We start from the raw sequence: 26,550 nt of genomic DNA on the forward strand, positions 1-26,550 counted from the left end.
TATTATCAGCAAAACATCAATATTAATTTTGTAGTGAGCAAGTTTCAAAGTAGCAGGTTTTTAGGCATCAATTTTATTAACTACGAAAGTTTTTCAACTTTAAAAATACCTCAATCGGACGAGATGTATACTGACATATACTGGCTGGATAATATTGCTATAGACTTAGTTTTGGAACAATATAAAATTCAATTAAATTCTGACATTACTGTGCTATCTTGGTACGAAGGAACGACTATATTTCCTCAGCAGAACTCTGAAGGTATTATACCCAAAGCAAAAGATGCAAACTTGGCATTATTAGAAAAAGCCACAGAAATTTTAATTCCTATAAACCAGAGAGGCCAGCACTGGACTTTGGTGTACGTAAATTTTCAAAAAGGGACATTTCATTATTTAAATTCGGCAGAACACCCTAGTAACCTCAAAGAAAAAATTGAGAAAAAAAATGAATTCGAGCACTTTATACAGATATTTAATAAAAAATTTCCTTCACATAAGAAACCAACAAAATACGTTTTAGAGAGCATTGCAGTTCCTCAGCAAAAAGATTCGTATAATTGTGGAGTATTTCTCATACCAGGTGTCCAAGAGCACCCTGGACATAGGAGGGGGGAGGACATGGGAAAACGGTTTTGATTTTTTTGCGCCTGTACGGCTGATTTGATTGAAAAATCGTATTAATAAAAGTTGTAGTACCTATCACGGACTAGTTTTCTGTATTTTTTTCGGATCTCTAACTTGAGCCCTTTCGTCGTAAAACACGAACAAAAATAAGAAAATTTAAACTTTTGGCCTGCACTGTATAGGCGGTTGTCGGGCAACGGGTAAACAGGTCATTGTTGCGGGTACGGTTGCTCGGCAACCGCTTATACAATGCAGGTAAAAAGTTTAAATTTTCGCATTTTTGTTCGTGTTTTACGACGAAAGGGCTCAAGTTAGAGATCCGAAAAAAATACAGAAAACTAGTCCGTGATAGGTACTACAACTTTCATTAATACGATTTTTCAATGAAATCAGCCGTACAGGCGCAATAAAATCAAAACCGTTTTCCCATGTTAATCTCCTATGTCCAGGGTGCTCTTGGACACCTGGTATATATAAGTAAATGTTATTTATCACAAGAAAGTATAAATTCAAACATTTTTGATGCAAATATATATAGACTCGAAATTCAAAATTTTATTATTAATTCTGCAGGAAATATGAAAGAGTTATGCCTAAAATGCGGCAATGATACAAATGAGTCTAATTCAAAATCTTTATTGTGTGAAATGTGTAACCGGTGGTGGCATCAAAATTGCATTTATGATTACGATTCTTTATTTACTGAACCGGAAAATTTTATTTCTAAACTCTGTCAAAATTTCAAGCCGTAAACCGTTTTTTGCGTTCGACTTCGACAAATCGGTGGATGGGATTGGAAAGGGTGTAGGGGAGAGAGGAGCCCTTTTGCGTTCGACTTTAACAAATCAGTGGATGGGATTGGAAAAGGTGTAGGGGAGAGAGGAGCCCTTTTGCGTTCGACTTTAACAAATCGGTGGATGGGATTGAAAAGGGTGTAGGGGAGAGAGAAGCCCTTTTGCGTTCGACTTTAACAAATCGGTGGATGGGATTGGAAAGGGTGTAGGGGAGAGAGGAGCCCTTTTGCGTTCGACTTTAACAAATCGGTGGATGGGATTGGAAAGGGTGTAGGGGAGAGAGGAGCCCTTTTGCGTTCGACTTTAACAAATCAGTGGATGGGATTGGAAAGGGTGTAGGGGAGAGAGGAGCCCATTTGCGCTCGACTTTAAAGTATCACTGATAAGAATGTTTTTCATGTAATATTGATCATTTATTTTATAACATCTTATGTTTCTTAGTATTATACATCCTACTCTGGAGAGATCATGAGAAAAGCCGGAGCACCGAAGGCTTGGTCTGTTCAAATAAACAATGGTGGATGGAAGAAAAACCAAGTAGGCATTGTATTTTTTATACTTATACTATATATTTTCCTTTCAGTTAAAGCACTAGGTGACTAGCGCAACGGCTTGTGCATCAACTTATAATCTAGTAGTGTCGACTCGGAAATTTACTAAAAAATTATGGAGGTGATAGAAACGCGAAAAATATATATCTTTAACGTTCTGTGTATTTATTTGCAAATAAAGTAACATAATTAAAACGAAAACAGGTTTATACTTTTACACAAATCTTTATAAATCACTTATTATTTTCAAACATCAGTTTTAGTGAAGGTATAATTGTCACTGTTGGCGTCTTTTTTGTGGGGCGTATATGGCAAGAGTCAAAGTGTAAGGGTCAAACTTTTCTATTACATTGTCATCTTATGTCACGACGCCTACTTTACAATTATTTTTGTTATGAGTGCTATACTCCGTGGTTGAAACACCCAATACGAGTTACAATAATACCTAACCTAACCTAATAAAAACTAGTAGACCTAATAGTACTAGTAAAATAAAGTAATTCTCAACGTCATTGACAAATTGAAAACATCGTAGGTTTTTGTTTTATTTTTAAATGTATATAATCCAGTTACAATTGTACATAAAATCAGGCACATAAACGGGCTCTATTGACTCATCATTTTATAAAACTATTTGTTTAATAAAAATTTGTATGAAATGACACAAACACACTTATTTTCCTAATAAAATATAAAAATACAGGGTGTCTCAGAAATACATGTAATTATAAATAAAGAATAAATAGAATAAAACAAATAAATGTATTTAAAAAATATATAAAATTATTGAAAATAAACAACCTTCACTACCCACAAAGTTTGAGTTAAATTGATGAGACGGTTTTGCAGAAGTTTATAGTTTTGTATTTTTTAGAGTGTTTGACTCTCTATATCTCGAAAACGAAGTTTTCGGATCCACGTATATTTTAACTTTTTTCATATTTGGGCCAGCTCAGTTTATCCCTAAATTTACGGTACTTATTTCTAAGACACCCTGTATATTATTGAAATATAAACATAATAAATTGTTGGAGCTATGTTCTATAAGTTGGTTGAAGAGAGTTATTCATTTATTTTCGATTTTTGGGCTTTGCGTCTCACCGCATCAAAAAGGTTTGTTGGGAAAATGAAATTTTGCACTATTTTTAACTAAGTAGAAAATAACATTAACCTAGTCGTCCCAACACAAGACCACTGACTTAGGTTCGGTCTTGAACCTGAAAAACTTCAAGAAATCTGAAAAATAAAAAACAGCAGAACACAGCAAACAATAACTTATAATAAATAAACAACCTGATACTTAGTAATTTTGAATTCTGAGAAAGATTGTTTGTCAATTAAATTGACATAAATATTTCGACTATTGTTGCAGTGAATGGTTCTAAAAATAAAACAATAGATTTTGACGCGAAGCCCAAAAAACAAAAATAAATAATACATTATAGTGTGAAACAAGTTCATGTGTAAAGCATGGGAATCTTGAAAACAGTAAAAATAAAACTAAAATTTACAAATTATAATTTTCATAGGGCACTGGTAGAAAATGAAAGCAATCATGCATCTCACGATTTTATATTTTTTTTTATCTAATCCACACGCTATTTTTGGCATAACAATTTTTTTTAAATTTCGTGAGATGCACAACTGCCGTAAATCTACCAATGCCCTCCATAAGTACAAATATTTAGGTTTGTGGAAATATTTGGGCTTTGTGATCAAATGAATTATTTTGAAACCCTTGGAAAACTGCAGAAGTGCATAGCCCACTTTGCCCTGCTGAGGCCAATGGGTAAAACCACCAACACCAAATTTTGACCTAAAAATATAAAATAAAACATAAAACATACAGGTATTTATTCAGCCGAAAACAACTCGACTTCAGGTGGGTTTATAAAACCAATAAAATAAAAATAATTGAATAATATAAATGATTTGCCGTGGTTGAAAAGGGTTTACAGAACAAAATAAAAATTACTATAGAGAAACTACCAGATATTTATTATTACCTCAGCTGATGCCATCCCTAAAAGAAGTACAGGTAGTTGTATGTCTTGTAGCGTGATTTCCAAAATAATATTTTATCTATAATTAAGTCCAGCAAATAAATTGCTTTAATCCTAATTTGTTTTTAAATAATTGCTTTTAAAGGACTTCCCGATTTAAAATTTTAATTTATTCAAAACAGAACCAATCAAAATTAGTGTTTAAGGTTAACAAAAAAAAACAAAAAAGGAAGTTAAAATGAGTTCGCAAGCTTATCTTATTTTATCTTATCTCTTATTTATATATTATTTATTTTTTTTATAAACGCAACGCAACGACATCGACATAGCAAACAGCAACTTTCAACAATTATTTTATTTTATTGATTTTATAAACCCACCTTTCATATTGTCTCTGATACATTTTGTCCTTTTACTCAAACCAAAAAAAGCGCTCAATACTACCACAAAAAAGCTGTTACTGTTAGTGAGCATAAACAGAAAACGTATAGTGTGTAGTGCGCACCTTTTTTATTATAAAAAAATACTTCAAGTTTTATTAAAGTAAATGTCTATAAATAAGTACAGTTTTTCAATTTCACCCTGTAGTAAAAACCAAAATAAAAATTGCTGGTCACATCCGTAAATTACACGAAAATGTACTAAACTGTTGTTAAAACTGCAATAATGTATCTATAAAAATAAGAGATAGCAAACACAAAAATTACCTAATTTTTCGTGCAATGCCCTTGGACATTTTTAAGTCGGCAGACACGCAGTGTACCAGAGCATACTCGGGGTGAAAAGAAAATAAATCCCTCTCGACCTCTGAAAGTACAGCCGCTGGACTTATTTCTCCTCTATTGAACGCAACCCAAAAATGTCGAAATTCGACTTCCTTGATCCTATTCCTAAAAAATTCAAATGCTTACAATTCGTTACTTTGTAAAAAAAATAACATCGCACTATAAGAACGATCTATCTTGAGTTTTGTGTAAAACCACATACCGGGTGTCCAGAAAAAGCAAGAGAGGTTAATATGGTTATTTTTATTCCTCTGTAAGGATGATTTAGTTGGAAAACTAAAAACTTTTAGTTTAAATTTCAATCTTGCAATTTTACCGTCGACAAGAAACAGGCATCTTGATTGTTTTCAGTCTATTTAGCATTTTAATAAATTTTCAAGAATGATAAAACTACAATTAGTTTGTAGAAAGTACATACAAAATCCAAAATTAATAAAAAATCAAAATTATGATCACAACCCTCAACATGACCAGTTCAGTTTAATAGTTTTATAGACGCTCTACGACTTCAATTTAAAAAGTTTTACGATAATTACCCAACTGTACAGACACAAGAAAAAAACGATTTTCAATGTTAATCTGTTATGTCCCCGTGTTCTCCTGGACACCCGATATAAGTTACAAATTTGTGATATTTTCAACTTTCTTTATGCTAAACTGTAATTTATTTCTACTCAAACATACTTACATTGCGAATAAGAAACAGTTTTCTTAGATGAACAATTTGGAAATAACTCCCTTGGGACACTTGGGAAACGAGTAGGCAATTCCCAGTTAGCACAACAACGTACAAGAAGCGAATGTTTATTAATAATTTACATGTTAAAATGACCGTTAAAAAATATAAAAATAGGCGAAGACAAAAGCTGACTGGCCTAATTTATTATCTTAATCCTACACTCCATAAAAAGAAGTGCGTCCCCCACCGGCACGCGGCGTTCCATAATCATTGTCGGCGCTCCTTTGATATAAAGAAGTCAAATTTTCTTGAAATACGAAATGTCTGCAGTGTTGTCATAGTTAACAAAATTAAATAAAGGATCTAGATACCCTTAAAAGTGGTATTACAAATACAATAATGATTGATATGGCAAATGAGTCAACAACCATAACCTACAATTACTGAAAATGTCTGAATGAACTGCTAAGTCGATTTAGCGAAAAAAACATCCAGCAACGGTCGATTTTCAACCCTTAAAAACAATTTAAATTGTAAAGTGTTTCTACTTTTTCCACCACCTCTCATTTAATTAACCCTCACTCCCTTAAAGTAAAAAATGTTTAAACAAACCTTGAACATAAAAAATGTTTAAACAAAGTTTTAATTAACCCTCACTCCCTTAAAGTACCCGGCCTTTCTGAGTTTTTGACAGGATAATATTCCTATATCTACCCTTAGTCGATTTAGTGAAAAAAACCCCCAGCAACGGTCCATTTTCGACCCTTAAATAATGTTTAAACAAAATACTTGGTGTAACGAAGTTACGAATATTTTTCTGTTTGGTTTACTAAGCCGTCCGTTAGTACCGTTGGATTTGCGGCGATATGCAGATAAGGGATCTATTAATAGAAGCCGTTTAGTAAAGTAACCAGTGTTAGTACGTTGCCAAAATACGATAAGCCGTATTATTAAGTTATTATATTTTCTCAGGATTGGCCAGTCCAATTTTTACCATTCTTGTTGGAAACCATTGGTAGTATTACAGGGTTTACAGCAACGCTGCAGTATGATAGCGCGTAATAGGAAATTAGTGGTTTACGCCTTTCCTTGTAATTGTAATTCGCGAGTTGACGTAGCTGGCTAGGTTGGCCGAAGCGTACCGTTTTCCTGCAGTACTGCGTTTCAGTACGCGTCACTCGAGTAGGGCCGTGTTTCCCACTACCCGAAAGTGGGGAATCGGACTGTCTATAAAACTGGCGTGCGCCGTCAGTTCGCTCTCTGTTGAGATCGCTAGCTCCCCCGAGCAACATCTCAACCTCCCAGCAGCACCGCCGCAACACAGTAAGTATACCTGTTTAGTGGTTAGCTCTCCTAGTGCACTGTGTACCTGTTATTTGAACACCGAGGCTCGCTAGACCGGGTGTTCGTTCCTTGTTTACTCCAACCCCCGGGCGCTGCTGTGACATTCACGTCACCTGTTTTCATTGCAAACGCTACATGGTTCGCTAGACCGGGCGTTTGCACCGTTATTCCCAGCCCGGCCATTTTCCGGCCCTTTTACTTCAGTAGCATCGTGGCTCGCTAGACCGGGTGCTACGCCATAGTTCCGGCATTGTAGGTTTCTGTACAAACACTACATGGTTCGCTAGACCGGGTGTTTGTATACTTTTCCCCGATAGGCCAATTTCCGGCCCTAGTTCACTCTGTAGCGTCGAGGTTCGCTAGACCGGGCGCTACACGATAGTTCCGTATTCAACACAAACGCTACATGGTTCGCTAGACCGGGCGTTTGTGTCATTTAGTAGTCCGGCCGCACTTCCTGGCCCTGTCTTTTGTTGACTACGCTACATGGTTCGCTAGACCGGGCGTAGGAGGCAAGTTTCTATATCCTATTGCCAACAAGAACCACTACAAGGCTCGTATAGACCGGGTGGTTCAGTAATACCCTTTCCCAACCCTGTACCGACCCGTGACACCGTAACTGTATTTGCACTAGGACGGTTAATTGCTTAGTTGTAAACGTAGACCTGCATTGTCCCTGTAATTAAGTTTGATTCATCTTGTACCTGTAACATTCATTGCATTGCGTGGCTTTTTAACTTTCTGCATTATACCGTTGACCTGTTTTGCATCGCATCCGACCCGTACCGTAACTAAGTTGCACCCTCTCATTCTCGTTCTTGTTTAATTAAGGGGAGGGGGGATTTAAGATACGCTTGTTTGCATAAGTATTTGCTTTGGTTAAGTTTGCTGGCATTTTAAGTTAATCACAGAGAATATACGTTAGTTGATTGGTACTTTTGGCTTTTATTTGCGTTGTCACGAACTGAACCACTGTTACCACAGATTGTCGGAAACCTTGTCTCCAGCTGTTTAAAAGCTACCAAGGCATACGAATTGTGTTTCCTGGTTCACATTTCGAAAACTCTAAATACTTTCTTAAAACCAGGTGGCGCCCGAGGCAATTCTCATTAACTTTTGTTCTAGAACATACTTTAATTCGAACTCCCGAATAAATAGCGTCACATTGGTTTATTTTTCTTAATATTTCCCATTTGATTAACCCTCACTCCCTTAAAGTACCCGGCCTTTCTGAGTTTTTGACAGGATATTATTCCTGCATCTACCCTTAGTCGATTTAGTAAAAAAAACCCCCCAGCAACGGTCCATTTTCAACCCTTAAAAACAATTTTAATTGTAAAATGTTTCTACTTTTTCCGCCACCTCGCATTTAATTAACCCTCACTCCCTTAAAGTACCCGGCCTTTCTGAGTTTTTGACAGGATATTATTCATATATCTACCCTTAGTCGATTTAGTGAAAAAAACCTCAGCAACGGTCCATTTTCAACCCTTAAAAACAACTTAAATTGTAAAATGTTTCTACTTTTTCCACCACCTCGCATTTAATTAACCCTCACTCCCTTAAAGTACCCGGCCTTTCTGAGTTTTTGACAGGATATTATTCCTATATCTACTCTTAGTCGATTTAGTGAAAAAAACCCCCAGCAACGGTCGATGTTCAACCCTTAAAAACAATATAAATTGTAAAATGTTTCTACTTTTTCCACCACCTCGCATTTAATTAACCCTCACTCCCTTAAAGTACCCGGCCTTTCTGAGTTTTTGACAGGATATTATTCCTGCATCTACCCTTAGTCGATTTAGTGAAAAAAACCCCCAGCAACGGTCGATGTTCAACCCTTAAAAACAACTTAAATTGTAAAATGTTTCTACTTTTTCCACCACCTCGCATTTAATTAACCCTCACTCCCTTAAAGTACCCGGCCTTTCTGAGTTTTTGACAGGATATTATTCCTATATCTACCCTTAGTCGATTTAGTGAAAAAAAACCCCAGCAACGGTCCATTTTCAACCCTTAAAAAATGTTTAAACAAAATACTTGGTTTATTTTTCTTAATATTTCCCATTTGATTAACCCTCACTCCCTTAAGGTACCCGGCCTTTCTGAGTGTTTGACAGGATATTATTCCTGCATCTACCCTTAGTCGATTTAGTGAAAAAAACCCCCAGCAACGGTCCATTTTCAACCCTTAAAAACAATTTAAATTGTAAAATGTTTCTACTTTTTCCACCACCTCGCATTTAATTAACCCTCACTCCCTTAAAGTACCCGGCCTTTCTGAGTTTTTGACAGGATATTATTCCTATATCTACCCTTAGTCGATTTAGTGAAAAAAAACCCCAGCAACGGTCCATTTTCAACCCTTAAAAAATGTTTAAACAAAATACTGGGTTTATTTATCTTAATATTTCCCATTTGATTAACCCTCACTCCCTTAAAGTACCCGGCCTTTCTGAGGTTTTGACAGGATATTATTCCTATATCTACCCTTAGTCGATTTAGTGAAAAAAACCCCAGCAACGGTCCATTTTCAACCCTTAAAAACAACTTAAATTGTAAAATGTTTCTACTTTTTCCACCACCTCGCATTTAATTAACCCTCACTCCCTTAAAGTACCCGGCCTTTCTGAGTTTTTGACAGGATAATATTCCTGCATCTACCCTTAGTCGATTTAGTGAAAAAAACCCTCAGCAACGGTCCATTTTCAACCCTTAAAAACAATTTAAATTGTAAAATGTTTCTACTTTTTCCACCACCTCGCATTTAATTAACCCTCACTCCCTTAAAGTACCCGGCCTTTCTGAGTTTTTGACAGGATAATATTCCTATATGTACCCTTAGTCGATTTAGTGAAAAAAACCCCCAGCAACGGTCCATTTTCGACCCTTAAATAATAATTAAACAAAATACTTGGTTTATTTTTCTTAATATTTCCCATTTGATTAACCCTCACTCCCTTAAAGTACCCGGCCTTTCTGAGTTTTTGACAGGATATTATTCCTATATCTACCCTTAGTCGATTTAGTGAAAAAAACCCCAGCAACGGTCCATTTTCAACCCTTAAAAACAACTTAAATTGTAAAATGTTTCTACTTTTTCCACCACCTCGCATTTAATTAACCCTCACTCCCTTAAAGTACCCGGCCTTTCTGAGTTTTTGACAGGATATTATTCCTATATCTACCCTTAGTCGATTTAGTGAAAAAACCCCCAACAACGGTCCATTTTCAACCCTTAAAAACTGTTTAAACAAAATACTTGGTTTATTTTTCTTAATATTTCCCATTTGATTAACCCTCACTCCCTTAAAGTACCCGGCCTTTCTGAGTTTTTAACAGGATATTATTCCTATATCTACCCTTAGTCGATTTAGTGAAAAAAACCCCAGCAACGGTCCATTTTCAACCCTTAAAAACAACTTAAATTGTAAAATGTTTCTACTTTTTCCACCACCTCGCATTTAATTAACCCTCACTCCCTTAAAGTACCCGGCCTTTCTGAGTTTTTGACAGGATATTATTCCTATATCTACCCTTAGTCGATTTAGAGAAAAAAAACCCCAGCAACGGTCCATTTTCAACCCTTAAAAAATGTTTAAACAAAATACTGGGTTTATTTTTCTTAATATTTCCCATTTGATTAACCCTCACTCCCTTAAAGTACCCGGCCTTTCTGAGTTTTTGACAGGATATTATTCCTATATCTACTCTTAGTCGATTTAGTGAAAAAAACCCCCAGCAACGGTCGATGTTCAACCCTTAAAAAAAAAACAAGTTTATTAACTTATCTTTGCATCTTTGACTTAATCCTAGAATGATGCACAATAATTACTTAATAATTACTATAATACATTTTTAATTATTTAATTGTATTTTATATTTCTACAGTAGTTATAGCAAGAGCAGGCTAGACGGGAGAACAAACGGTAGAAAGCGTAAAGTGAATACGCGCGACCACTGGTGGAAAAACGAACTGCCGATTTCGTTGCCGAGAATCGTTGCTAACATGTCTCCGGTTGAATTAGTTAGGTCTTCTGTGACACCTTTGATGCTAGTGGCTCGAGTAAAATCAACTATTTGATCAGGATTTACTGATAAACGTTTAAAAATTGATATGTCAGCTCCGGTGTCTACTAGTAGCGTACTAACTGAACCAGTCATTTCTAACTCAACTTTCACAAAATTTGAAAATGTCAGACTAAAACTATATATGGTTACATATCGCCCAACCGAGCCGCTTCTTGGATCGATTGGTGCTCCAATCCGTTTCCCGACTCCGAAAAGCCAACAAAATTAGGACTAGAGCCTCTATAGTACCTAGCAGATGTGTTACCACGATTAAAACCTCTATTAAATGCGCCTCTGCTTCTATTACTGCCTCGAAATTGTTCTCTATAATTATTAATATTGTTTCCAAAATTATTAGAATTTCTATTGTAACTGTTAGAATATCTATTGAAACTCCTATCGAAATGCTGGTTATAATTATTATTACGTGGACCTGTGCCCCTAAAGTGACGTCGCGCATTATGAAAATTGTTTTGCCTAAACTGAAAAATATTCCCAAACTTAGTAATAGTTTCCTGTACCGAAGAAAACGTGCCAGCCTCCATTATTAATCGAACTCTTTCACTACTGACATTTTGGCTAAATGCTCGCACAGTATTTTCAACCGTGTACCGTTGGGCAACTTCTGCTGGTACGCCCTCTGTAATATAGACTGATTGTAATTTTTGCGCTAATGCGTCCACTTCAGAAGCATATTTTGCGGCTTCTTTATCGTTGTGTTTCAGATGTAAAATTTTTGCAGTCAATAATTGTGAAGTTTCGCCTTTAATCGAATTTTGAAGTTTAATAATTATGTCGTCAATTGTATTTTCATTCGTAATAAGACTTCGCGTTTTTCCGGTCAAACGAGTTTTCACGAAAGCTACAGCGTTAGCAAGTTGATTTTCGCAATTGTTTTTAATTTAACCGCCTCCCCCCCCCAATTAAAATTGTCAAAAATCTAGTTTTCTATTTTTCAAGATCAACCGGTGAGTTGTACGGAAAAATGTCATATTTAATAAAAAAAATTGCGTCTCTTTGAGGAGCATACATGGTAAAAATTTCACACTGCTAACTCAAACCGTTTTCGAGATGTTCATGAAAATATCCGAAGAAAAAATAATCAACTTTGTAGCCCTCTAGCTGCCAAACGTTACTCTACTTACTCTAATTTCACAGTTTTGACGTTACATTGACAGTTGGAGGCGTTCAAGCGGTGTTCGGCGGCGTCGTTCATCCCTCCGCTCACAAGAGAGCGCGGAATGCAATCCAGCCCGTGACTGAGACGTTCCGCGCAATGTATCTGAGTGTCGCCCGTTCACGTCCGATCCCTCGCGGCGAGCACGCGGAAACGTAAACGATTTTCGCGCTTCTTCGAGAACGTGGACAATGGAACGACTGGAACGAGGGGTAGATGACCGTGCAGACAAGGGTAAAACAGTCGCGGCCCGCAAACAACCCGAATCGTCACCCAATCGTTCTCCGCTCACCGTTTGGGAAGTAAAATTTTGAATATTGCGATCTAACTGTTATGAGAATATCCAGTTTGGTTTCTTAAAGGTAATAAAAGATGCAGACAGAGGAAATGTGCTTCTTTGACACTCTTTCCGACGGCTTTGAAGTCGTAGTTATTGTATTGTGGCCTTTGTCGCAAGAAGTAATAAATACTGAAATATTGTAACACTGTTTGGATCATATTGTCACGACTAACACAGCGTGAAATAAAACACACAGTTAACATTACCATTAAATTTATTAAATAAATTCCCTAACCTAAACAACTCATCACTTACTAATAAAAATATTCGGTTTTCTAACCCATTAAAAACGTAACTAACTTCCAATAAAATTAATATTAACCCTGGATTGCCCCCAAAATTAAATATAAATAACTTATTTGAAAAAAATTAGGTATATAACAGAAAAACCACCTAGAATAGTATTCCAAATATTTGATTTATTTAACAAAAACGGTTTTTATATATATTTTCTTTTGGTGCTGTAAACAAATAAAATTTTTGCATACAGCACAACTAACCCTGGATTTTCGATCTTCGCGCCTCGGACAAAATGTGCATCTACCTGTGGTAGTAGCTGGTCTAGGTGCTGCTTCTACGACGTTTGTTATTTTTAGTGTATTGCAATTGGTTTGGCGAAGTTCACGCCCCAAAGTCGGAGTTTCCAAGCGATGTTGCATTTGAGGTTTCACTAAATCAAGTGCCAGTTTTTTCTAAAATACTTATTTAGAGCAGCCATTTTATGCGTAGGTATTCTAAAAAATTATATTCAACTAGAAAACAATGTGATTCAATAACTTATATTGATAATAGTAAATTAGCAAAAATAAATACTTACGTGGAAACACGAGCAGATATGCTACGCTGGGGTACACCAAGGACGGTAGACGTAAAGGATGGCTCAATCGGCCGAATTTGTTTCCCCGAAGCGAAGCGACGCGTGACGTCATTTGTGGCAGAATTTTATAATAGGGTATTTAAACTTATGCGGTTACAGTGTTTTTTAGGTATTTTTTATTGTTGCTCACACTATTTTTATATATTTTTTAGTGTTGCGTTAATAAGAGGCCGCAAATTTAATGTAAAATAGAAAATGCATGTCTGTAAACATAGGTTATTGATCGGTTTTATTAATATGTAATGTTGGTGATACATAATGCAATAGTTCAACCTCCGGAAAAATATATCATAAAATGAGTTTTTTACAATATGACATATCTCAACACTGATACTACAGTGACGTAATGTTTTACTTTTTGTAACTCGTGATGGCTTTTACGAGTATTTTATTACTCTCTGTTTTAAGACGTTTTTGTAGAAATATAGACAGGGCAGTTATTATTATTACAGTTATTATACGGGTGGCGCAACGAAAACGAAACAGCGACGTTTTCAGCCACCCGGTATATTGTTTCGAAAAACGCTCGGACACGTCAATGTTATTTTCGAGGGGGAAACATTTTTAGACTATAAAGGGGTTCCTACCTGTCACACTCTGGTCAGGGCGGAATCCACCACCAAAATCTTAAATGGAATGATAGGTCGAGTTACACATCATTTGATAGGTCTTTCGATTCTCTTTACAAAAATACCTGGTTTAAGGACTTTTACTTCAGCGGTTCTCAAACAACAGACTATTTTATTAATTTACACATTTTATTGGAAGAAATATTTTTTACCTCGCCGCAGCAAAAAAATGACCATTGCAAACCTTCTTTATGGTTCCACTAACAAAACAAAACAGTATCGTTGGTATTTCAAATCCAAATAAAAATAGACGACGAGTAACAAAGCTAGTTTATTAATGATTATTAATGTTATTTACCATAAAGTAATTTATCAAAAGTAAATGATCCAAAGACTCGTCCAAAGAAGAACAAAATATCTACCAGCCACTATCTTGAATCTTCATGAGGTAAAATTAGGTATTTTAATAAAAATATTTACAATTAGCAATCGTAATTTAAAAGAAGTTAATTACAAACGTAACTTAAACCTAGTCCAACAGATGCTGAAAATGTCCTCCATTAACTTCCATACAATAATACAGATTTTGTACAAATCGTTCACGCACGTTGGATAACATTTCAGGAGTTATCTGTTGGAATTCAAAAGTTATTTGTTGACGTAATTCTTCTAGTGAAGCTGGCTCGGTAGCGTAGATTTTACTTTTAATATGACCCCAAAGAAAGAAATCTAAAGGTGACAAATCTGGTGATCGTGCAGGCCATTCGATAGTGCCTCTCCGTCCAATCCAGCGACCAGGGTATACCTCGTTCAAATAATTGCGGACAGCCATTGCATAATGCGGAGGTGCTCCATCCTGCTGAAATATCACCTCATCTTCGACGTATTGAAGATTATTATCATTTGCAATGATATTTGTTAGTTCTGGATTGATACTTTCTTGCAATAGTCTAAGGTACATGTCCCCATCAAGATTGCCATCGATGAAAAATGGTCCAACGATATGGTTTCCGAAGACACCACACCAAACGTTTAATTTTTGTGGATATTGCGTATGTGTTTCGCGGTAAATTCGTGGATTGCTGTCAGACCAATAACGGCAGTTATGTCGGTTTACAGTGCCATTTAAGAAAAATGAACATTCATCCGAGAAACAAGTATTAAATACAAAATTCGGATTATTTGATGCTCTTTCACTTACTGTTTCACAGAACTCTAAGCGTCTGTCATAATCATCTTCATTGAGCTCCTGCACCAGCTTTATTTTATACGGGTGAAAATGATTACTTTTTAGTATTCTTTGTACACTTCGGCGATTAATACCAGACACAAGTGCTAATTGCCGGGTGCTTAGCCTAGGATCCATAATAGCGTGTCCCAAAACCGCAACTTGTGTAACTTCGTTCCTTACTGGCCTTTGAACATTTCTTTTCTTATTAGCCACTGATCCTGTTTCCCTGAATTTTGCAATCAGTTCTAAAACATACTTCCTTTGCACATTTCTATTTTCTCCACGTTCGTTGAAGAGCTCAGCTGTCCGAAGAGCATTTTGGTTATTTAAAAAAAACAGCTCAACGATTTGGATTCTTTCTTGCAGGGTATAAACCATTTTTATTACTTTCTTTAAAAATCAAAATACAATAAGCAATACCTAAACTTCACTCAAAGTTTAACTGGTATCTGACTGAGAGGCTTTGTTACTCGTCGTCTATTTTTATTTGGATTTGAAATACCAACGATACTGTTTTGTTTTGTTAGTGGAACCATAAAGAAGGTTTGCAATGGTCATTTTTTTGCTGCGGCGAGGTAAAAAATATTTCTTCCAATAAAATGTGTAAATTAATAAAATAGTCTGTTGTTTGAGAACCGCTGAAGTAAAAGTCCTTAAACCAGGTATTTTTGTAAAGAGAATCGAAAGACCTATCAAATGATGTGTAACTCGACCTACCATTCCATTTAAGATTTTGGGGGTGGATTCCGCCCTGACCAGAGTGTGACAGGTAGGAACCCCTTTATAGTCTAAAAATGTTTCCCCCTCGAAAATAACATTGACGTGTCCGAGCGTTTTTCGAAACAATATACCGGGTGCCTGAAAACGTCGCTGTTTCGTTTTCGTTGCGCCACCCTGTATATATATACCATATAAATGTTTATGAAAAACTAATAACTAATTATAATACCAAAGGAAATTTTGATCGTCCGTATAGTAACAAAATAATTAGAAACTTAAGCGTTTTATTATTATCTGTTGGCAAACTTAATAATTAATAATACTATAATTAATGAACAATTTTTTTTAATTTTCGACTTTGACTTCTATTATTATCGGTTAAACATTTTCTTTTTAAGTCTTTTTTGAATTTAGCTTGAAAGTTGTTTTAATTAATTTTAATAATAAGCCTTAGCTTGCAAAAATCAAAAATAATTTTAAAAGGGAAATTAGGTTCTTTCTTTTTTATTTTATTTGCTAGTGTTTTTACAACTCCTGGTCCCAGATTTATAGTAGCTTCACCGTTTGAAGCCACTCTAAGTTTGGTTTGATAAGTCCACCAAAAGATAATTGCTGAACCCAAGAAGGAATATTAAAGGAATGCTCATTTTCGATTTTATAAATGTAGTCTCCCAATTGGGGATTATCCTGCTTATGTTTTTTTGCGAGATATCCAGCTATATATTCTAGAGCGTCATTAGTTGTTTCTGGAAAATTTTTTTCGTCTTTTTTTATTAAAGAGGCGTTTTGAGAGCCTACTGAAGAAAATGAGCTACTTGAACTTGATTTCTCTGTTTGATCTAAAACAGAATGTTCAGAAGAAATCAAGTTAACTTTCTCCAAAATACTAGGTGTGATGTATTCTTCATTGACCATATCTTCAGTATTAACGTTTGCTCCCAAAATACCTGAATTTCTACCTAAAAGTATCATTCTAGTTCGATAGATGGCTTCTAACGGACTAGGATGTTCATTAGGTCCACGACAGCGCAGTTGGCAAAAAAAATTCTCCAGTCCATCTTGGTTGAGCTTGTGAGTACATATACAGGGTGGACCATAAGTAATGGGACATAGAGCTACAGCATATTCCTGACATCAAAATAATACGATTTAGCTGAATTGTCCTATACCGAAAGTTAATATTAAGAAAGATACAGGGTGTGAAAGTTGAAATTTTATTTTAGCTTTGTTGTCATATCTTCACGGTCTTTTGATATAAATTACTGAAAGTTGGTATAAAGGGGTTTTGGCAGGCGTAAAATACGATGCTTTCATTTGTTTTGTAGTAGCTGATAGGGGGCGCTAGCGGTAACCATCTCCATCCCTTCAAGAGGCTCAAACTTTTTTTTACGGAACTGAAACGGCCATATGACTTCAAAATATGATTCTAAGATGTTTTCTACGTAAAAAAGGTATACTTGTTGTAAGTCTTAAAAGTCGACCGTTTTCGAGTTATTTAATCTTTTATTATTGCATGCATTTACATGTACAGCAGATTTTAATTACTATTTTTTTTTAAATTCTAAGTAGGATTTGATACAAAAACAAAAAGGGCGTTCATAACAACTAGCTTTATTTTAAAGTTTACAAACATTTTTTAAACGGTCAAATTTACATACAGAAACTGTTATGTGTGTAACTTAAGGGTATACAGCACATATCGTATTAACATACGACAATGCATGCAATAATAAAACATTAAATAACTCGAAAACAGTCAACTTTTAAGACTTACAACAAGTATACCTTTTTTACATAGAAAACATCTTAGAATCATGTTTTGAGAGCATATGGTCGTTTCAGTTCCGTAAAAAAAAGTTAGAGTCTCTTGAAGGAACGGATATGGTTGCAGCTAGCGCCCCCTATCAGCTACTACAAAACAAATGAAAGCATCGTATTTAACGCCTGCCAAAACCCCTTTATACCAACTTTCAGTAATTTATATCAAACGACCATGAAGATATGATAAAAAAACAAAAATAAAATTTCAACTTTCACACCCTGTATCTTTCTTAATATTAATTTTCGGTATAGGACAATTTCGCTAAATCGTATTATTTTGATGTCAGGAATATGCTGTAGCTCTATGTCCCATTACTTATGGTCCACCCTGTATATCGTATGTTATACGTATTCTTCATATCTCTATATAACATCTGAAGAGATTTCATGGAGATGATCATACCTTTTTGAAATGTCTGTAAGGTATTTTTTCCTATTGCTCGCATTGACATAATGACTTCAATCATTTTTTTTAAGTGATTTTCTTGCATTTCTAAATTAAGACCATAAGCATTTTTCGAAGGGACTGAGCCATATTTTAAGTAACTGTTAAATATATCAAACCATATATTTATGTCTCCAATAAAGTGACCTAGAGCACTTGCCATTTCTTTATTAGGGCCGGGTGTATAACGAATTAGCGCAGTAGAGACATTGTTCGATAAAAGTTCAGCTGCCATTCTGACAACTTGTCTTCTTGTTTTTTCGCAATCAATGTGACTTTGATTAATTTTCCAGCAAGGATTAACTTCTGATTTGGTAAGGTTTACTAAAGCTTGAAGAGGCTGTTTTGTAATTGTTGTGTCTTGGGCTCTTGGGATTTGAAGAAGACTCTTTCAATTGGCACTGCATACATTTATTGATCACATTAATATATACAGTGTGGAACAGCCAAATGGAATAAATTCGATAACCAATAAATGAGAGCGTGTTGGGAAAAACGCTTGAACACGTCGATTTGTATTTTTAGATGCGCATTTATTAAAAAAAATAAAAATTATATAGGGTGTGTCATGTGACAGTGGCCGATACCAACTTTCTTATTTTAATTACAACCCCCTGTATATTATTAGTTTTTTGGATTCTTCATAAAATTCTAGACATAATTCATGTACAATGTCCCATACCTATCTTCCACTGTTTCGGAAATATTAAGTGTTTTCAGATGTATTACAACAATTAACATTAAAAAAAGAAAATTATTTTATTTCACAAATTCGCTACATTACACTCAATACTTATTTTCACGAACATTTTGAACATCTCTTACATTGAAATTAATGTTTTTTTGTTTTTTTTACATTATTTGTGAAATAAAATAATTTTCTTTTTTTAATATTAATTTTAGTAATACATCTGAAAACACTTAATATTTCCGAAACAGTTGAAGATAGGTATGGGACATTGTACATGAATTATGTCTAGAATTTTCTGAAGAATCCAAAAAAATTATAATATACAGGGGGTTGTATTTAAAATAAGAAAGTTGGTATCGGCCACTGTCACATGACACAACCTATATAATTTTTATTTTTTTTAATAAATGCGCATCTAAAATTACAAATCGACGTGTCCAATCGTTTTTCCCAACACACTCTCATTTATTCGTTATCGAATTTATTCCATTTGGCTGTTCCACACTGTATATGTATGTACAAAGACAATTTTTATTAAGACCAACATGTGCCCTCGTTCATGGTTGAGTAGCAAGAGAGCTGGCGGCCCATCGGTCGTCCACCGGCTTTCCCCACTGTCCAGTGTTGCCGCTTTTCGAGGGAACGCAATACATCACATTTCCCTCCCTTCTTAATCTATAACTATACTATATGAGACAACACATATGTGAGCCATGACAATCGAAAGGTAACCAGGCCTACCCCATACAATACTAATTAGCATACTCAACTAAAGAGTCCGGGACTTCCTACCTAATCCTTGATAAAGTCTCAGATGAACAGACGGTTTCGACGCGCGCCCCGACCTTGTGGTGACGCCACCCTTAGCCGCAGGTCCACCCCCTGCCTGTGTACGCTTGTCGTACCTGCACTCTATGATAATGCTGTCTCTTCTCTGACTGGTTTCTACGCCTGGACTTTGTAATCCGGCGCCGGCACCAGCTCTTGTGTCTTCAGTTGCAGCTTTTGAGGGTGTTTGAGAGCCTACATCTACGAACACCTCCTCATCTGTTGAGGTTTCGCTGTCAAGATGCCCCACTGGTGTCTCATTCGAGTTTCCTGTAGGAGTGGCATCCTGGTGGTAGTTACTCTGCTTTCCTTCTTCTGTCCTCCCTGCTGCTATTTTTCCCGGTTTTATTGAGGGTTGTCGCGGTTCTGCTGCCTGTGAGCACTTTCTGTTGTCCGCTTGGTCAACAGCGCCTCTCACGATTATCTGATTTTTGTGCCTCTTCCACAGCTATCCAGTCGGCAATCTGCACAAATACGTGGTTGCTCCTATCACTCTCTCAATGACTGCCTCAGTCCAAGCTTTCTTATTTATTGTTCTATAGTCTCTTACCATTATTTCCTCTCCCTTCTCAAATCTTTGCTTGCATTGTCTTCTTTTACTTGTCTCACGTTCTTGATGCTTTACCATATTTTCCCTGGCGGATGTTGCACTTTGCGTTGCTGGATCTACTACCCTATTTCTTACTTGATCCAGTAAGGTTCTCAGTTTGCAGCCAAGCATCAACTCTGCTGGGCTCACTTTGGTAATGCAATGGGGAGTGGTTCTGTAATTTCAAAAGAAATCTTGCAATTATAGTGTCAATGTCAGTGTTGCTATTCCTCTGATCGTTCAGCGCAGCTGAAATTTTGTTTTTGAAGGTCTTCACTGCGTTTTCGGCTGCTCCATTGCTTTGACTATTATAAGGAGGGATTGTCACATGTTTGATACCATTCTTTGAGAAGAATAGTTCAGTCTCTGATGCTACAAAGGTTCTGCCATTGTCTGAACAGACCAACTCGGGCAACCCGAAGCATGAAAACACTCTTCTGATGTGCTTGATCAACTCTGACGCAGTCATACCCTGGACAGGTACTACTTCTGGCCATTTGGTGAATGCGTCCGTGAGCACCAAGTAATTTTTATTCTTGAATAGCAAGTAATCTATGTGAACTCTCTGGAACGGTCTAACAGCTACTGGCCATGGAGTTACGACCTTTGGTGGGTCAGGCTGCGTCTTGAGACATGCAACACATGATTTTATAAGGTTTTCTATATCATTATCGATGTTGGGCCACCAAACATATGATCTAGCCAGCTGTTTGGTCTTAACAATACCTAAATGGTTGGTATGAAGTAGATTTAATACCTCTTTCCTGCATGAGCTCGGAATCACCACTCTGTGGCCCCACATAACCATGCCCAATTCCTCATGAAGTTCATCCCTCTTTGAGTATAAGTTCTTCTCTTCTGCCTGCAGTTCCTTGGGTTTGCATGGCCATGTTGTCTGTGCGTATCTTACTACCTTCTTCAAAACTCTCTCTTTCTTAGTCTCCTCTCTAATCTTCTGCGCGTCGAGTGGCCAATGCTTGCTGGTTTCGGCAAAGCTTATGAAGCATTCGGGCTCAATCTCTCCCACGTCCGGCGGTAGCTCGTTCTTGCTGTCTGGTAATCTAGATAAACAATCGGCGATAAAATTGTTTTTGCCTTTTATGTATTCTATGCTATAATCAAACCCAGACATGTACAACGCCCAACGCTGTAACCGATCTCGACTTCTTACTGGTATGCCCTTATTTTCGCCGAAAATTCCCAACAGTGGTTTATGATCGCAACGCACGATGAAACGATGCCCGATCAAGAACTGCTGAAAATACTTCAGTCCAAAAATGAGGGCCGCTGTCTCCCTATCTATTATAGCCATTTTTTTCTCGGACTCAGCTAGAGTCCTGGATGCCATGGCCACTGGCCTTTCACTTCCGTCGGCCTGTCTATGGAGCAACACCACCGACAAGCCACTATCGGAGGCATCAGTCTCCAAAATCGTAGTTTTAGAGGGATCGAAGTGGGTTAATACTATGTCCTGGCTAATTAGTTTCTTTATTAACTTAAAGGCATTTTCACATGTGGTGTTCCAATTTACAGCTTTACTACTATTACTTACGTTGTTCTTCAGAAGTTCGTAAATTGGCTTCATTATGCTTGCCAGGTTCGGTATGAACTTAGCATAGTATTGCACCAGCCCACAAAAAGATCTCACCTGTGTTACTGTGGTCGGCCTTGCTGCATTTTCTATTGCTGCTACCTTCTTTTCGCACTTCTTTAGGCCTTCTTCGCCTATTACGTGTCCCAGGTATTCTACTTCTCTCTGGAAAAACTTGCATTTTTCCGGCCTTACGGTAAGCCCTGCTTCCCTCAATCGCTGTAACACTTCTTCACAGTTCCTAATGTGCTCCTGAGTGCTCGCGCCAGTGATGCATATGTCGTCTGCAAACACGGCCACGCCTTTTAATCCCTGCAGAACTTGCTCTATCGTCATCTGGAAAAGAGCAGCTGCTGGAGACACCCCAAAAAGCATTCGGTTTGGCCTGAAAAGACCTAAATGAGTTGTTAGTGTCATTGCTTCCTTTGACTCTTCTGAAAGCATTAACTGTGTATATGCCTGATTGAGGTCCAATTTAGTGAACAAGTTACCGCCCGACAACTGATCAAAGATCTCATTTATGCGAGGTAAGGGGTAGTGGATATTTTCGTCTAAACATTTATTCACAGTCGCCTTATAATCGCCACAAATTCTTACCGTCCTTCCTGACTGGCACTATCGGAGTTGCCCATCTTGAATTTGTCGTCGGCTCTAGAATGCCTTCCTCGACCATCCTCTTTATTTGCTCTTCCACTTTTTGTCTGTATGCCAGGGGAACTGGTCTATGCCTGAGAAAAATGGGTCTCGCCTGCGGATCTATGGGTATTGTGACCTTGTCGTATTTCTAAGTTCCCAAACGATTCGTCAAGACATCGGGGTATTCCTTCAACAGCCTGTTCCTGTGAGAACACTGCAAGACTGAATTAACGTTTAATGATATATTGAAAGCACTGAGAAAGTCCCGGCCTAACAAACAAGGTCCTATGCTATCAACTACATAAATCTTTATTGTTCTTACTTTGCTGAAGGCTCTTACATTTGTCACAAAGTATCCTCATGGCCTAATCATTGACCCTGTGTAACCACGCAGCAGTATGTGATCTACTTCAAGCTGAACATTTGGAAGACCCTTTTTAAACACTGACCTGCTTAGTGTGGTCACACATGATCCAGTATCAACTTGCATGCTGAACATTTTCCCCATAATTTCAACCTGAGCAACAAATCCCCCTGAACAACCCTTATGTGTATCTACCTTAAACATGTCCCTTGCGACCTCTGCTTCTTCACTTGCCTCCATCAGAGCATTTTGTCCCCTCACTGTGGCTCTGCGACAAGCTCTCTCCAGATGGCCCTCTACGCCGCATCTTCTGCATCTGTAGTTTGCATAACGGCAGCTTCCTGGGTGGTTCCTGCCGCACACTCCGCACTTTGATGGATTTCCCATCTGTTTAGCACTTTTGTTATTGTTTTTCCACTTGTCGCCATTGCCGCCTCCATCTTGGAACTGGCTGCGCGCGCCCTCTGACATGCCCATCGCTATGCCTGCGCGAGCAGCAAATCTTCCTCGGTGACGGTCCGCCCTGTTGCCACTGTTCGCTCCGTTTCTAACCCAATTGACTTCCTCACGCTCGTGCTGGCTACTTTCTCCATTCTTTACTTCCTTCTGTACCGCCAACTTTAAAAGACTCTCTAGGGTCCTATCTGAATCCTCTTCGCATAATCGGTCCAGTATTGAGCCCTTCCTCAATCCTGCCATAAACTTCTCCCTCAAAACGAAGGTCAAATTTCCTTCAAAAGCACAGTTAATGGAAAGTCCTCTCACCCGCACGTACCATTCTTGCGAGGTTTCGCCAGACATCTGAGTGGCCGCCCAAAATTTGCTTCTCTCGCGCCACACGGATACAATGGGGCTGAAGTGACCACAGAGTAGCCTGGTTAGTTCGGCATACCTTTTGTCTTTTGGTAATGCCGGATAAGTCAGTTCACGCAATATGGTATAGGTGGATGTTCCAATTAGGCTCACTAAGGTTGCAGTTTTTACAGGTTCTTCAATTATTTTGTTGGCGGCAAAGTACTGGTCCAATTTCTCTTGGTATATCTGACAATCATCGGTGGCATGGTTGTATTCCGCCATGGATCCGATCAAGGCTGCCATCTTGAATATCGCCGGTCCGGTCGGTCATCCCCTCGTGGGATCCTAGCCCTTTACTAGTTTTCGGCTAAGTATCCCATCCTCGTCGCCATTTGTTGTGTCTTGGGCTCTTGGGATTTGAAGAAGACTCTTTCAATGGGCACTGCATACATTTATTGATCACATTAATATATATATGTACAAAGACAATTTTTATTAAGACCAACATGTGCCCTCGTTCATCACAGTTAATATTAATTTTATTGGAAGTTAGTTACGTTTTTAATGGGTTAAAAAACCGAATATTTTTATTAGTAAGTTATGAGTTGTTTAGGTTAGGGAATTTATTTAATAAATTTAATGGTAATGTTAACTGTGTGTTAGTCGTGACAATGTGATCCAAACAGTGTTACAATATTTTAGCATTTATTACTTCTTGCGACAAAGGCCACAATACAATAACTACGACTTGGAAGCCGTCGGAAAGAGTGTCAAAGAAACACATTTCCTCTGTCTGCATCTTTTATTACCTTTAAGAAACCAAACTGGATATTCTCATAAAAGTTAGATCGCAATATTCAAAATTTTAAACTTGAGATAATTTACATCATCAACATATTTCCCATGAAAAATACATACAACATTGAAGCTCGATAGATAATAGGATTTAATGACGTTTTGAAATAAAAGGTTTTATTTTTTATTGCGATTTTTATGGTAGTAAATTCATGTATTCAAAGTAGTCTAAAAATCAGTTGTCTACTTTAAACAACTTAATTTTTGATTCTGTATGGATTTTTTTGTTTTTTGTGTTATTTATAAAAGCTACACATGACTTTTCATAGAAAATTTAACATAGAATCCAAATATCTAATTCGTTTTTTTCTGTAGTAAATCGTTTTTAAGTTGTAACGAAGTCACTAAATTTTTGTTAATTATATTTCTTAAATACGCGTGACCTTCTCTGCTGGGTGCTTGACCGCGGCCGTCGTGGCGTTGATGTTGTCGGGGCCGTCCGGAGCCGTTCGAAATGGTTCGGTGGGCCCTGGGGGAAACGAGCAAAACGGGAAACGAGCAAAACAGCGACCGATTCGGAAGCGTCCGGAAGTCGCATCGCGCGGGATCGGCGACGTCATCCGAATGGCGTTCGGCAGGCCGCGGTTTTGAGGAATTTGTGGAATGCGGACCGCAGGTCATATTTAAGAATGGCGGCTTTGTTTACATGTTGATTAGAAATTTACTCAAATTGTAATTGATTTTTATTACTGGACAGTTTTAGACTGGTAAATCAGAGTTAAATCGATTACTTATAGTTGGGCATGTTTATATTTATCATCAACCGAGTTTTCCTGAGGAAAGTTGCAACAGGTAATTGGAATGGTATTATGTAGGATTTATAATTTCAACATTTTCATTTTTATTTCAGAAAATCTTTGATAATCTGCCCACACAGCTCATATAGCCAATGTGCATGAAGTATACTGGAACTTTTATTAAGTAACATAATTATTATCAAATACAGTATTTAATAAAAACCAAATGGAAACCGTTTTTGAAATCTACCTAGTTTTAAATCATCAGAGAGGCAAATACATTTGAAAAAACTGCATCCAGCTTCAGCATATACCTTGTTAAGGTATAAATCTAATTGATTTACACATTGCTTTAATACCTATGTAAGTAGTATACCTATAGTTAATACCTACTTCTCATATTCTCTATGTACATTTAATTTTTTTGTTTCTAGATCTAGTTGACTCTTACCCAGAGATTTACCAGTATCTGATATAAAGAATATTACCAAAAATACTACTCTTTAAGTATTTGGTATATAGGGACACCCTTGTGGACACCTTAGGTAGTTGTTCGATATGGTTTTCAAGGTAAAGTTGCTACATTTTATTCTAGTGAATACTTATGATTTGTTTTTATTTGCATACAGGTCATACCAATGCGGTACCAACCAATGTTACCTGCTTTTATATAGTATGTATATATATCATTCGATTCTATACATACTTTTCTGTGATAAGGACTTATAATATGTAATATTTTAGTTAACAGTTAAATAAATCTATGAAAATTATAGTCTCTATTACCTACACTACATTACCTACCGACACATTAGAAATAAGTAGGCATGTATCACAGTTCATATTATTTGTAAGTTGGTTTAAATGTTATTTATGTCTGGGGTACAACTTTACATTAGTAATTATACTTGTTTTGTAATTTGAAATGTTATATTGTCTACATAATATTATTGTTGTTAAAAAATTAAGTACAAATACAAATAAACTATTATTTGTTAATGGTTGTATTGTCACGTTTAATTTATGAGCCCTTTCGGATTCATTAATTAAACTGACTCACGACGTTAAACGTCGTGCCGGGATCTCAGTTTTAAGGATGGAATCAAACACTGAGTTTTCTATTAAACACTTAAATCTATTAAATACGGTATACTCAAATGGGTCTGCACAATACGGTTATAAACACACTAAAAGTTGACAATTTAACAATTGTACTTACATAGATTCATAAGCTAAGGACTTAGCATTTTCTAGCGGCTGGCTTAGTCACTTTCGTGTTGGAACAGTTCTGGAGAATGGACTACTTAACTTGATCTTCTTGACCGATTCTTTACAATCAAGTGCCAACTGTTTTAGACAACGAGTATTTGCTAAAAATGGGCTAGACGCCATACTAAAAACTACACGGGTCATTTCATACATGATCAAAT

General features: G+C 36.8%; 4 long non-coding RNA genes across 4 annotated transcripts in view; 3 read left to right on the forward strand and 1 right to left on the reverse strand.

The window, feature by feature from the left end:
* Positions 1-26,550, forward strand: part of LOC145737349 (uncharacterized) — a 164,907-nt gene that overhangs the window by 32,270 nt on the left and 106,087 nt on the right. The window lies entirely within an intron of this gene.
* Positions 1,828-2,173, forward strand: LOC145737094 (uncharacterized). Its single transcript, XR_014180225.1, has 2 exons — positions 1,828-1,958; positions 2,005-2,173. It is a non-coding gene; the product is annotated as an uncharacterized LOC145737094 (long non-coding RNA).
* Positions 2,331-6,011, reverse strand: LOC145737092 (uncharacterized). Its single transcript, XR_014180224.1, has 3 exons — positions 5,449-6,011; positions 4,683-4,865; positions 2,331-3,788 (listed from the first exon to the last, which is right to left on the reverse strand). It is a non-coding gene; the product is annotated as an uncharacterized LOC145737092 (long non-coding RNA).
* Positions 24,101-26,119, forward strand: LOC145737132 (uncharacterized). Its single transcript, XR_014180264.1, has 4 exons — positions 24,101-25,175; positions 25,234-25,483; positions 25,555-25,690; positions 25,750-26,119. It is a non-coding gene; the product is annotated as an uncharacterized LOC145737132 (long non-coding RNA).

The sequence above is a fragment of the Ips typographus genome, linkage group LG13 (genome assembly GCF_016097725.1).
Source record: "Ips typographus isolate SLU linkage group LG13, UJ_Ityp_2.0, whole genome shotgun sequence".
NCBI classification, from domain to species: Eukaryota; Metazoa; Arthropoda; class Insecta; order Coleoptera; family Curculionidae; genus Ips; species Ips typographus.